The 13,356-nt window shown below is 37.8% G+C and overlaps 1 protein-coding gene across 19 annotated transcripts in view; it reads right to left on the minus strand.

The window, feature by feature from the left end:
- Window positions 1-13,356, minus strand: part of TFEC (transcription factor EC) — a 226,521-nt gene that overhangs the window by 60,862 nt on the left and 152,303 nt on the right. Inside the window, exon 1 of one of the 19 annotated variants that reach the window (XM_055347475.2) lies at window positions 12,648-12,809. The exons of the other annotated variants lie outside the window; for them this stretch is intronic. The gene's annotated coding sequence lies outside the window, so the exon portion shown is untranslated. Of the gene's footprint in view, window positions 1-12,647; window positions 12,810-13,356 lie in introns of those variants that run through there. 19 annotated transcript variants of the gene reach the window in all.

A 13,356-nucleotide genomic window follows, 5' to 3' on the forward strand; every position in this document is an offset into this window, starting at 1 on the left:
TCTGACAAAGGGCTAATATCTAGAATCTACAAAGAACTCACAAAAATTTACAAGAAAAAATCAAACAACCCCATCAAAAAGTGGGCAAAGGATATGAACAGACACTTCTCAAAACAAGACATTTATGCAGCCAACAGCAGACTCATCATCACTGGCCATCAGAGAAATGCAAATCAAAACCATAATGAGATACCATCTCACACCAGTTAGAATGGCAATCATTTAAAAAGTCAGGAAACGACAGATGCTGGAGAGGATGTGGAGAAATAGGAACACTTTTACACTGTTGGTGGGACTGTAAACTAGTTCAACCATTGTGGAAGACAGGGTGGTGATTCCTCAAGGATCTAGAACTAGAAATACCATTTGACCCAGCCATCCCATTGCTGGGTATATACCCAAAGGATTATAAATCATGCACACATGATTATAAAGACACATGCACACGTATGTTTATTGCGGCACTATTCACAATAGCAAAGACCTGGAACCAACCCAAATGTCCAACAATGATAGACTGGATTAAGAAAATGTGGCACATATACACCATGGAATATATGCAGCCATAAAAAAGGATGAGTTCATGTCCTTTGTAGGGACATGGATGAAGCTGGAAACCATCATTCTGAGCAAACTATTTCAAGGACAGAAAACCAAACACCACATGTTCTCACTCATAAGTGGGAATTGAACAATGAGAACACTTGGACACGGTGGGGAACATCACACACTAGGGCCTGTCATGGGGTGGGGAGGGGGGAGGGATAGCATTAGGAGATATACCTAACGTAAATGATGAGTTAATGGGTGCAGCACACCAACATGGCACATGTATACATATGTAACAAACCTGCACATTGTGCACATGTACCCTAGAACTTAAAGTATATTAAAAAAAACAAAAATAATAAGGCATTTGACTATGTATGCATATATATATACACATATATATATGCTTACGTATGCTTATATAATAATTAAAATTAATGACAGCAATTATACAAGTGGCAAGAGGGAGAAATTAGGAATATTATTTGGTTGTTACAAGATATTTCCCAGAGGAGATGGGGGAAGATGGCCGAATAGAAACCTCCAGCAATTGTCCTCCATGCAGGAACAACAAATTGAACAACTAGCCACACATAAAAACACCTTCATAATAACCAAAAATCAGGTGAGCAATCACAGTATCTTGTTTTAACTTCATATCACTGAGAGAGACACTGGAGAAGGTAGGAAAGACAGTCTTGAATTGCCAACATCTTCCCTCCCCCAACCCTGACACGGCTCAGAGAGAGTATCTGTGCTCTTGGGGGAGAAAGAGTGCAGTGACTGTGGAACTTTGCTTTGGAACTCAGTGCTATCCTGACACAGGGGAAAGCAACATAGGGCAGAACACAGCTGGCACCCACAGAGGGAGCATTTAGACCAGCCCTACCCGGAGGGGAATTGTCCATTCCAGTGGTCAGAAGTTTAGTTCTTGCAAGTCTCACCACCATGGGTAGAGCTCTCTGGGTTTCTGAATAAACTTAAAAGGCAGTTTAGGCCACAAAATCTGCAATTCCCAAGCAAGTCCTGGTGCTGTGCTTAGCTTACAGCCAGTGGACTTGGGGAACATAAGACCTAGTGAGATATCAGCTGGGGTGGCAAAGGGAGTGCTTGTGCCACCTATCCCCCAACCTAAGGCAGCACAGCTCACAGCATCAGGAAAGACTCTTTCCTTATGCTTGAGGAGGGGAAGGGAAAGAATAAGGAAGACTTTGTCTTGCAACATGGGTACCAGCTCAGCCACAATAGGATAAGAACAAGGCAGAGTCTTGAGGCCCTCATTGCAGAGCCTAGCTCATGGCCATTTCTAGATACATCCTGGGCCAGAAGGGAACCTACACTTCATAGCAGGGAAGGATCCAGTCATGGCAGGATCTTTAAAATGCTAATTAGACCCTGGGCCCTGAATAATCAGCAGTACTACCCAGGCAGTACTTGTGATAGGCCTTGAGTGAGACTCAGAGACATGCTGGCTTAGATGTGATCCAACGTATTCCCAGCTATGGTGGGTTTGGGGAGAGACTCCTTCTGCTTGTGAAAAGGAGAGGGAAGAGTAAAGAAGACTTTGTCTTGCATCTTAAGTAAAAGCTAGCCACACTGGGGTAGAGCACCCAGTGAGCTCTTAGGGTCCTCAATTCCAGAACTTGGCTATCAGACAGCATTGCTGGACATTCTCTTGGCCAGAGGGAAGCCCACTGCACTAAAGGGAGAGTCCTGGAGCTGGCAGCATTCACCAAAAGCTGACTGAAGAGACCTTGGGTCTTGAGTGAACATTGGGAGTAACCAACCAGACAGTACTCACCACAGGCCTGGGGCAGTAATAGCTTTGGGAGAGTCTGTAGCTTGTGAAAAGGAAAAGAAAGAGTGGGAAGGACTTTGTCTTGTGGATTGGGTGCCAGCTCAGCTGCAGTAGAAAAGAGAACCAGGTAGATTCCTAAGGTTTTCAAATACAGGCCCTGGCTCCCAGCTGGTATCTCTGGACTAGCATGGGGAGGGGGATCTCATCACCCTGAGGGTGAGGACACAAGTCTGGCTGACTTTACTACCTGCTGATTGTAGGGCATTAGGGCCTTGAGAGAAACATAAACAGTAATCAAGCAATGGTTACCACGGGCCTTGGGCAAAACCCAGTGCTGTGCTGGCTTCAGTTCTGACACAGCATAGTCCCATTGGAGGTGGCCAGAGGGGTGCTTGTGTCACCCCTCCCCAAGATCCAGGTAGCTCAGCACACAGAGAGAGACTCCATTTGATTGAGAGAAGGTAAGGGAAAAGAACAAGAGTCCGTGCCAGACAACACAGAGAATTCTTCTGGATCTTATCTAAGACCACCAAGGTGGTACATGTATGAGTCTGCAAGAGCCACAGCACTACTAAGCTTTGGCTGCCTCCTAATGCAGATACCACTGCAGTGACCAAGAACTTAGATTACAACATCCAAGTCCCTTTAAATACCTGGAATGCCTTCCCAAGATGGATGGGTACAAACCAGCCCGGACTGAAAAGAATAAAATGAATACCTAACTCTTCAATGCCCAGACACCAACAAACATCCACAAGCATAAAAACCTTACAGGAAAATATGACCTCACCAAATAAACTAAACAAGTCACCAGGAACAAATCTCAGAGAAACAGAGATATATGACCTTTCAGGCAAAGAATTTAAACTAGATGTTTTGAAGAAATTCAATGAAATTCAAGACAAAATGGAGAAGCAATTCAGAATATTATCATGTAAATTTAACAAAGAGATTGAAATAATTTAAAGCAAAAATTCTGGAGGTTAAAAGTTCAATAGGCATGCTGAAGAACGCATCAGAGTCTCTTACCAGCAGAATTCATCAAGCAGAAGAAAGAATTATTGAACTTGAAGACAGAATATTTGAAAATACATGGTCAGAGGGGACAAAAGTAAAAAGAATAAAAAAGAATTAAGCATGCCTACAGGATCCACAAAATAACCTCCAAAGGGAAAATCTAAGAGTTATTGGCCTTAAAGAGGAGGTAGAGGAAGAGACAGGGATAGAAAATTTATTCAAATGGGTAATAACACAGAACTTCCCAAGCCTAGAGAAAGATATCAATATTCAAGCACAAGAAGGTACTAAAACACCAAATAGATCTAACTCAAAGAAGGCTACCTTAAGACATTTAATAATCAAACTACCAAAGGTCAAGAATAAAGAAAGGATCCTAAAATGAGAAAAACAAAATTTTGTGCAGTCAGTGGTAAGTTGTCATCAGTTTAAAACAATAGGTTATAAGATGGTATTTGCAAGCCTCATGGTAACTCAAATGAAAAAACATTCAGCAGATACACAAAAAAGAAAAAGCAAGAAATTGAAACATACCACCAGAGAAAACTACCTTCTCTAAAAAGAAGACAGAAATAAAGGAAAGAAGGAAGAGAAGACCACATAACAAACAGGAAAAAATAACAAAATGCAAGAGTAATTTCTTCCTTATTAATTATAACATTGAATGTAAATGGACTAAACTCTCCAATCAAAAAAACATAGAATGGCTGAATGGATAAGTAAAAAAAAAACACGCAACAATCTGTAGTCTATAAGAAACACACATTAGCTATAAAGATACACATAGAATGAAAAGAAAGGGATTGAAAAAGATATTCTATGCAAATGGAAACCAAAAATAGCAACAGTCATTATACTAATAACAGATAAAGTAGATTTCAAGAAAAAAGGTGTAAGAAGAGACAAAGAAGGTCATTATATAATGATAACGTAGCCAATCAGTAAGAAGATATAACAATTATAAATATATATGTGCCCCAAAACTGGAGCATCCAGATATATAAAACAAATATTATTAGCGCTAAAGAGAGAGCGAGCAACCCCAATGCAATAACAGCTAGAAACTTCAATACCCCACTTTCAGCATTGAAGAGATCATCCACACAGAAAATCAATAAAGAAACATCAGACTTAATCTGAACTATAAACCAAATAAACCTAATAGATATTTACAGAACATTTCATTCAATGGCTACAGTATACACATTCTTCTTCTCAACACATTGATCATTCTCAAGGAGAGACCACATAACAAGTCTTAAAAATTCACATAAGTCTTAAAAATTTTAAAAATATTGATATTATGTCAAGTATTTTCTCTGACCACAATGAAATAAAACTACAAATCAACAACAAAAGGAATCTTGGAAACTACACAAACACACGGAAATATAAAAATATGCTCCTGAATGACCAGTGGGCAAATTAAGAAATTAAGAAGGAAATTTAAAAATTTCTTGAAACAAATGATAATGAAAACACAATATACCAAAATGTATGAAATACAGTAAAAGCAGTACTAAGAGGAAAGTTTATAGGTATAAGCACCTAAATGAGAAAAGTAGAAACATTTCAAATAAACAACCTAACAATGCATCTTAAAGAAATAGAAAAGCAAGAGAAAGTAAACCCCAAATTAGTGCAAGATCAGAACAGAAATAAATAAAGTTTAAATGAAAGAAACCATACAAAAGATCAACAAAATGAAAAGTTGCTTTCTTGAAAAGATAAACAAAATCAACAAACCTTTATCCAGGCTAACTAAGAAAAAAGAAGAGAAGACACAAATAAATGAAATGAGAGATGAAAAAGGAGACATTACAACTGATATCACAGACATTCAAATGATTATTAGGGCTACTGTGATATGAGCAAGTATATGCCAATAAATTGGAAACATCTAGGAGAAATGGACACATTCCTATACATGTACAATGTACCCAGATTGAACCACGAAGAAATCCAAAATCTGAACAAATAATAAGTAGCAAGATCAAAGCCATAATAAGTCTCCTAGCCAAAAAAAAAAAAAAAAGGCAATGGCTTCACTGCTTAATTTTACCAAACATTTAAAGAATTAATACCAATACTACTCAAACTTTCTGAAAAATAAAGGAGGAGGGAAAACTTCTAAACCCATTCTACAAGGTCAGTATTACCCTGATCTCAAAACCAGACAAAGACATATCAATAAAAGAAAACTACAGGCCACTATCCCCAATGAACATTGATGCAAAAATCCTCAACAAAATACTATCAAACCAAATTCAACAACACATTAAAAATTCATCATGACCAAATGGGATTTATCCCAAGGATGTAAAAATATGATCAGACATATGCAAAATAATGTGATACATCATATCAACAGAATGAAGAACAAAGACCACATGATCATTTCAATTGATATGGAAAAAAGCATTTGATAATATTGAACACTTCAAGATAAAAACCCTCAAAAATTTGAATATAGAAGCAACTCACCTCAATACAATAAAAGCCACATAGGACAGACCCACAGATAATATACTGAGCAGGAAAAAACTGAAATCCTTTCCTCTAAGATCTGGAACACAAGGTGCACATTATTCAACATGGTACTGGAAGTCCTAGCTAGAGCAATCAGACAAGAGAAAGAAATAAATGGCATCCAAATTGGAAAGGAAGAAGTAAATTTATTTGTGTTTGCAGATTAAATGATCCTACATTTGGAAAAACCTAAAGACTCCACACAAAAAAGCTATTAGAACTGATAAATTCAGTAAAGTTGCAGGATACAGAATCAACATACAAAAATCAGTAGCATTTCTGATTTCAATATATGCCAACAGTGAACGATCTGAAAAAGAAATCAAGAAAGTAATCCCATTTGCAATAGCTACAAATAAAATAAAATACCTAGGAATTAACTTAACCAAAGAAGTGAAAGATCTCTACAATGTAAACTATAAAACATTAATGCAAGAAATTGAAGAGGACACCAAAAAATGGGAAGACATTCCATGCTAATGAATTGGAAGAATCAATATTGTTAAAATGTCCATATTACCTAAAGCAATCTACAGATTCAATGCAATCCCTATCAAAATACTAATGACATGCTTCACAGAAATAGAAAAAAAAAAGAAAACAGTCCTAAAATTAATACGGAAACACAAAACACCCAGGATATCCAAAGCTATCCAGAGCAAAAATAACATACTGGAGGAATCACATCACCTGACTTCAAATTATACTTCAGAGCTATAGTAACAAAAACAGCATTGTACTGACACATAAACCAATGAAACAGAATAGAGAACCCAGAAACAAATCCATAAATGTAAAGTGAATTCATTTTAGACAAAGGTGCCAATAACACATATTGGGGAAATGACAGTCTCTTCAATAAATGATGCTGGGAAAAATAGACATTCGTATACAGAAAAACAAATGACAATATGACCCTATCTCTTATCATATGCAAAAATCAAATCAAAATGGATTGAGACTTAAACCTATGAAACTACTGAAAAAAATTAACGAGACGTGGCAGTGTGCGCCTGTAGTGCCAGAGAATCGGGAGGCTGAGGCAGGAAAATTGCTTGAACCCTGGAGGCGGAAGTTGCAGTGAGCCGAGATCATGCCACTGCACTCCAGCCTGGGCGACAGAGCGAGACTCAGTCTCAGGAAAAAAAAAACAACCAACAAACAAAAAAACACAAAAACAAACAAAAAAACATTGGGGAAACTCTCCAGGACATCGGACTGGGCAGTTATTTTTTGAGTAATATCCCACAAGCACAGGCAACCAAAGCAAAAATGGACAAACGGGATCATGTCAAGTTAAGAAGCTTCTGCACAGCAAAGGAAACAATCAACAAAGTGAAGAGACAACCCATTGAATGGGAGAAAATATTTGCAAACTAGTCATCTGACATGGGATTAATAAATAACATATAAGGAGCTCAAACACTCTATAGAAAAAAATCTAATAATCCAATTAAAAATGGGCAAATAGTCCAAATAGACATTTCTCAAAAGAAGACAAACAGGTATATAAAAAGGTGCTCAAAAGAAGACATACAAAAAGGTATATAAAAAGGTGCTCAACATCACTGATCATCAGAGAAATGCAAATCCCAAACTACAATGAGACATAATCTCACCCTAGTTAAAATGGCTTTTAATCCAAAAGACAGGTAATAACAAATGCTGGTGAGAATGTGGAGAAAAAAGAACCCTTGTACCCTCTTCATGGGAATGTAAGTTAGTACAACCACTATGGAGAAAAGTTTGGAGGCTTTTCAACCAACTAAAAATAGAGTCACCATATGATCCAGCAACCCCCTGCAAGGTATATACCCAAAAGAAAGGAAATCAGTATATCAAAGAGATATCTGCACTCCCATGTTTACTGCAGCACTAATCACACTAGCTAAGATTTGGAAGCAACCTAAGGATCTATCAACATATGAATGGATGAAGAAAATGTGGTACATATACACACTGGAGTACTATTTAGCCATAAAAATGAATGACATCCTATCATTTGCAACAGCATGGACGGTGCTGGAAGTCATTTTGTTATGTGAAATAAGTCAGGCACAGAAAGACAATCTTCACATGTTCTCATTTATTTGTGGGAGTTAAAAATTAAAATAATTGAACTCATTGAGCTATGTAATAGAACAATGGTTGCCTGAGGCTGGGAAGAGTAGTGGGGGTCCTGGAGGTGGTTAATGGATACCAACATATCATTAGATATAATGAATAAGATCTAGTGTTTTATGGCACAACAGGGTGACTATGGTCAACAATAATTTATTGTACATTTAAAAATAAGTAAAGAGTATAATTGGATTGTTTGTAACACAAGGATAAATACTTGAGGTGATAGATACCCAATTTACCCTCATGTGATTATTATTCATTTTATGCTTGTATCAAAATATTTTATGTACCTCATAAATGCACCCCTGTTACATACTCACAAACATTAAAACTTTAAAAAAAGAAAGTAGACTTGGATTAGTTGTAAATGTATATTGCAAACTCTAGGGCAACCACTAAATTTTCTTTTAAAGTATAGTATAACTGATATGTTAAGAAAGAAGAGCAAATGAAATCATATAAAATGCTCAATTAAAACCACAAAAGGCGAAAAAAGAGTGGAAGACAAAGATAGGAGCAAGAACAAGGGTAACAAATAGAAAATAGTAACACATAGAATAGATATTAATCCAAATAAATTAATAACCACTTTTAACATCAATGGACATCAATGGTTTAAATGCATCAACTAAAAGACAGATAACAAGAAATCTACTTTAGATGACATGGCACATATATAAATTAAAAGTAGGGCTAGGCCAGGCCAGCACCCTTCAGCCTCACACTCCTCTCTCACATTACCATTTTTTAACTTTAAATTTAAAAAAAAAATTAAATAAGTAAAAGTAAATGGATGGGAAAAGATTTATTATGCTAACAGTAATCAAGGAAAAGCAAGAATTACTATGTTAACTTTAGACAGAGCAGGCCTCACAGCAAGGTAAGTGATTAGGGATAAAGAGGGCCATTAGATGATTTAAAAAAAATCAATATTCTAAAAAACATAACAATCCTTAATATTTATATGCCCAAAAACAGAAGGTCAAAACACATGATCCAAAAACACATGGAACGGCAAGGAGATAGAAATGAGTCCACTATTACAGGTGGATACTTCAACACACTTCTGCCAGAAATGATTGAATCCGACAGGCAGAAAATCAGTATGGAGATAGTTAAAGACAACAAAAGTATCAATCAGACAGACATATTTAATATATAATAGACTATTTACCACCAACAACAGATACACATTTTTCTCAAGCTCTCATGGAATATGTACCAAGATAGACCACATTCTGAACCATAAAAGACACTATACAAATTAGATTTTAAAAAATCATACAATATCTGCACTCAGATAATTGAGTTAAGCTACAAATCAATAACAAAAAGATAGCTAAAAAAAACCCTCAAAATATTTGGAGATTAAACCACACACTTTTACATTACACAAGTGAAAGAAGAAATCTCAAAGCAAGTTTTAAAATATTTTGAATTAACTAAAAATAAAAACACAACATTCTAAAATTTGTGAGCTGCAATGAAAACAGTGCTTAGAGAAAAATTAATGGCATTTTATGTACATGTTACAAGAAAAATCTAAAATTAACCTGAGCTTCCAACTTAGGAAACAAGAAAAAGAAGAACAAATCAAATCCAGAGTAAGTAGAAGAAAAGGAATAATAACAATTAAAGAAGAAATCAATAAAGTTGAAAACAGGAAATCAATAAAGAAAGTTAACTAAACCTAAATATGATTTTTTGAAAGGATCAATAAGATTAATAAGCCTCTAGCTAACTAAGAAAGTTAACTAAAAATGAGGGAGGACACAAATTATTATCAAAAATAAAAGAATAAATATCTATACAGATCCTATGAACATGAAAGGGGTAATAAGTGAATACTATGAACAACTCTTTGTTCAGTATAATGAGGAATACATATCCTTATGCATTTGTCCAAACCCATAGAATGTACAATGCCAAGAGTGACCTCTAATGTAAACTATGGTCTTTGGGTGATAGTGAAGTGTCAATGTAGGTTCATCAATATTCACAAATGAACCACTCTGGTGAAGGTTATTGATAAAAGAGAAGGGTAGGCATGTTTCAGGCAGGGTGTATGTGGAAAATCTCAGTACCTTCTGCTCAATTTTGCTATGAATCTAAAACTTCCCTAAAAAATACAGTCCAATATTAAAATAATGCTTAGATCCATTAACCAAAGAACCAGGGGCAGTATGCTTATTGAGTAAACCAAAATTTTTAAGAAAAATTAGAATCACACAAATTCATGCAAGTACAATGAAGAGAATAGTTGGTAAGGAAGAGAAAAAGCCATCTCCTGATTGGAAAAAAAAAAAACATAATCATAGGGAGATCAGTATTACCGATATGATTTGGCTGTGTCCCCACCCAAATCTCATCTTGAATTCCCACACTTTGTGGGAGGGACCTGGTGGGCGGTAATTGAATCATGGGGGCAGGTCTTTCCTATGCTGTTCTCATGATAGTAAGTCTCATGAGATCTGACGGTTTCATAAGGGGGAGTTTCCCTGCACAAGTTCTGTTCTCTTGTCTGCTGCCATGTGAGACATGCCTTTCACCTTCCACTATGATTGTGAGGCCTCCCCAGCCATGTGAAAGTGTAAGTTGATTAAACCTCTTTCTTTTGTAAATTGCCCAGTCTGAGGTATGTCTTTATCAGCAGCATGAAAATGGACTAATACTGTGAGCTGGTACCAGTAAAGTGGGGCACTGCTGAAAAGATACCCAAAAATGTGGAAGCGACTTTGGAACTGGGTGACAGGTATAGGTGGAACAGTTTGGAGGGCTCAGAAGAAGACAGGAAAATGTGGGAAAGTTTGGAACTTCCTAGAGACTTGTTGAATGGCTTTGACGAAAAGCCTGAGAGTGATATGAACAATAAGGTCCAGGATGAGGTGGTCTCAGAGGGAGATGAGGAACTTGTTGGGAACTGGAGAAAAGGCAACTCTTACTATGTTTTAGCAAAGAGACTGGCAGCATTTTGCCCCTGCCCTAGAGATTTGTGGAACTTTGAACTTGAAAGAGATGACTTAGGGTATCCGGTGGAAGAAATTTCTAAGCAGCAAAGCATTCAAGAGGTGACTTGGGTGCTGTTAAAGGCATTCAGTTTTATGAGGGAAACAGAGCATAAAAGTTTGGAAAATTTGCAGCCTGACAATGCAATAGAAAAGTAAATGGGCTTTTCTGAGAAGAAATTCAAGTGGGCTGTAGAAATTTGCATAACTAATGAGGAGCTGAATGTTAATCACCAAGACAATGGGGAAAATGTTTCCAGGGCATGACAGAGACCTTGGAAGCAGCCTCTACTATCACAAGCTCAGAGGTTTCTGAGGAAAAAATCGTTTCCTGGGCCAGTCCCAGGGTCCCCATGCTGTATGCAACCTAGAAATTTGGTGTCCTGTGTCCCAGCTGCTCCAGCTGTGACTAAAAGGGGCCAAGGTACAGCTAGGGCTGTTGCTTCAGAGGGCGGAAGCCCCAAGCCTTGGCAGCTTCCATGAGGTGTTGAGCCTACGGTGCACAGAAGTCAAGAATTGAGGTTTGGGAACCTCCACCTCAATTTCAGAGGATGTATGGAAATGCCTGAATGCCTAGGCAGAAGTTTGCTGCAGGGACAGGGCCCTCATAGAGAACCTCTGCTAGGGCAGTACAGAAGGGAAATGTGGGGTCAGAGCCTCCACACAGAGTCCCTACTGGACCACTGCTTAGTGGAGCTGTGAGAAGAGGGCCACCATCTTCCAAACCCCAGAATGGTAGATCCACCAACAGCTTGCACCATGCACCTGGAAAAGCTTCAGACACTCAACACCAGCCCATGAAAGCAGCCAGGAGAGGGGCTACATTCTGCAAAGCAACAAGGGGTGGAGCTGCCCAAGACCATGAGAATCCACCTCTTGCATCTGTGTGACCTGGATGTGAGACACGGAATCAAAGGAGGTCATTTTGGAAATTTAAGATTTGACTGCCCTGCCAGATTTCAGATTTGCATAGGGCCTGTAGCCCACTTTTTTTGGCCAGTTTCTCCCATTTGGAATGGCTGTATTTACCCAATGCCTGCACTCTCACTGTATCTAGGAAGTAACTAACTTGCTTTTGATTTTACAGGCTCATAGGCGAAGGGACTTGGCTTGTTTCAGATGGGACTTTGGACTGTGGACATTTGAGTTAATGCTGAAATGGGTTAAGACTTTGGGGGACTGTTGGAAAGTCATGACTGGCTTTGAAATATGAAGACATGAGATTTGGGAGGGATGAGGGGCAGAATGATATGATTTGGCTGTGTCCCCACCCAAATCTTATCTTGAATTCCCACATGTTGTGGGAGGAACCTGGTGGGAGGTAATTGAATCATGGGGCAGGTCTTTCCTATGCTGTTCTCATGATAGTGAGTAAGTCTCATGAGATCTGATGGTATCATAAGGGAGAGTTTCCCTGCACAATCTCTCTTCTCTTGTCTGCCACCATGTGAGACGTGTCTTTCACCTTCCACCATGATTGTGAGGCCTCCCCAGCCATGCGGAACTGTAAGTCGATTAAACTTCTTTCTTTTGTAAATTTCCCAGTGTTGGGTGTGTAATTATCAGCAGCATGAGAAAGGGCCAATACAATTACATATACAAAATGTATATATCTACGGTTTTACCTTTTTGTGTTTTTCTATCTTTTTTTAGACAGGAAATTAATGCAGGAGTTCTGACTACTGAGAGAACTGATAGAGATCCATGGGGAAGCAACCTAGGCCATAGAAAAAAGTCAGATATCACTCTCTGATAATAGCAGCTAAACCAACACAAAGATGATTTCAGGGTATTTGGTATCTGATTTGACATCCCCAAGTTTGGATCAGTCTCAGAGGGTTCAACTCTACAAATCACCAAAGATTTAGTCAGAAATTAATTAAGATTAACTAAATGTTATTAACTTACCTATTTGCATTTGAATTTTAAAATCTCCTGGTAGTGGGGAGAGTTGTGGAATAATGTGGGCCAGCCAAGCAATGCTGGCTAGAAAGGTTCTTCATGCCCCCACACGGAGATATGCTTATTTTCACAAAATGGTTTACAAATTATGCTCCTAAATACGTGACTTATTCCCACGATTTACTTTCTAGTGTTCTACGCTGTAGTCTTTTGACTTAGTTCTTGTATGTGTTTCAGATCCTACTAAGTGAATAACAATAGAGACAGCATATTGTATAAGAAATTTAAGAAACAAGTGGGTAGTTGCAGCAAAAAAATTGTGAAGGATGCCATCAACCCCATGATTCTCTATTGTATAAGACTGTCTACTTGCATCATATCTCCTTAAATATTGTGATAACATCATACAAATGCTTTTAAATGTAATTCATA

Source organism: Gorilla gorilla, chromosome 6, assembly GCF_029281585.2.
Source record: "Gorilla gorilla gorilla isolate KB3781 chromosome 6, NHGRI_mGorGor1-v2.1_pri, whole genome shotgun sequence".
Lineage (NCBI taxonomy): Eukaryota > Metazoa > Chordata > Mammalia > Primates > Hominidae > Gorilla > Gorilla gorilla.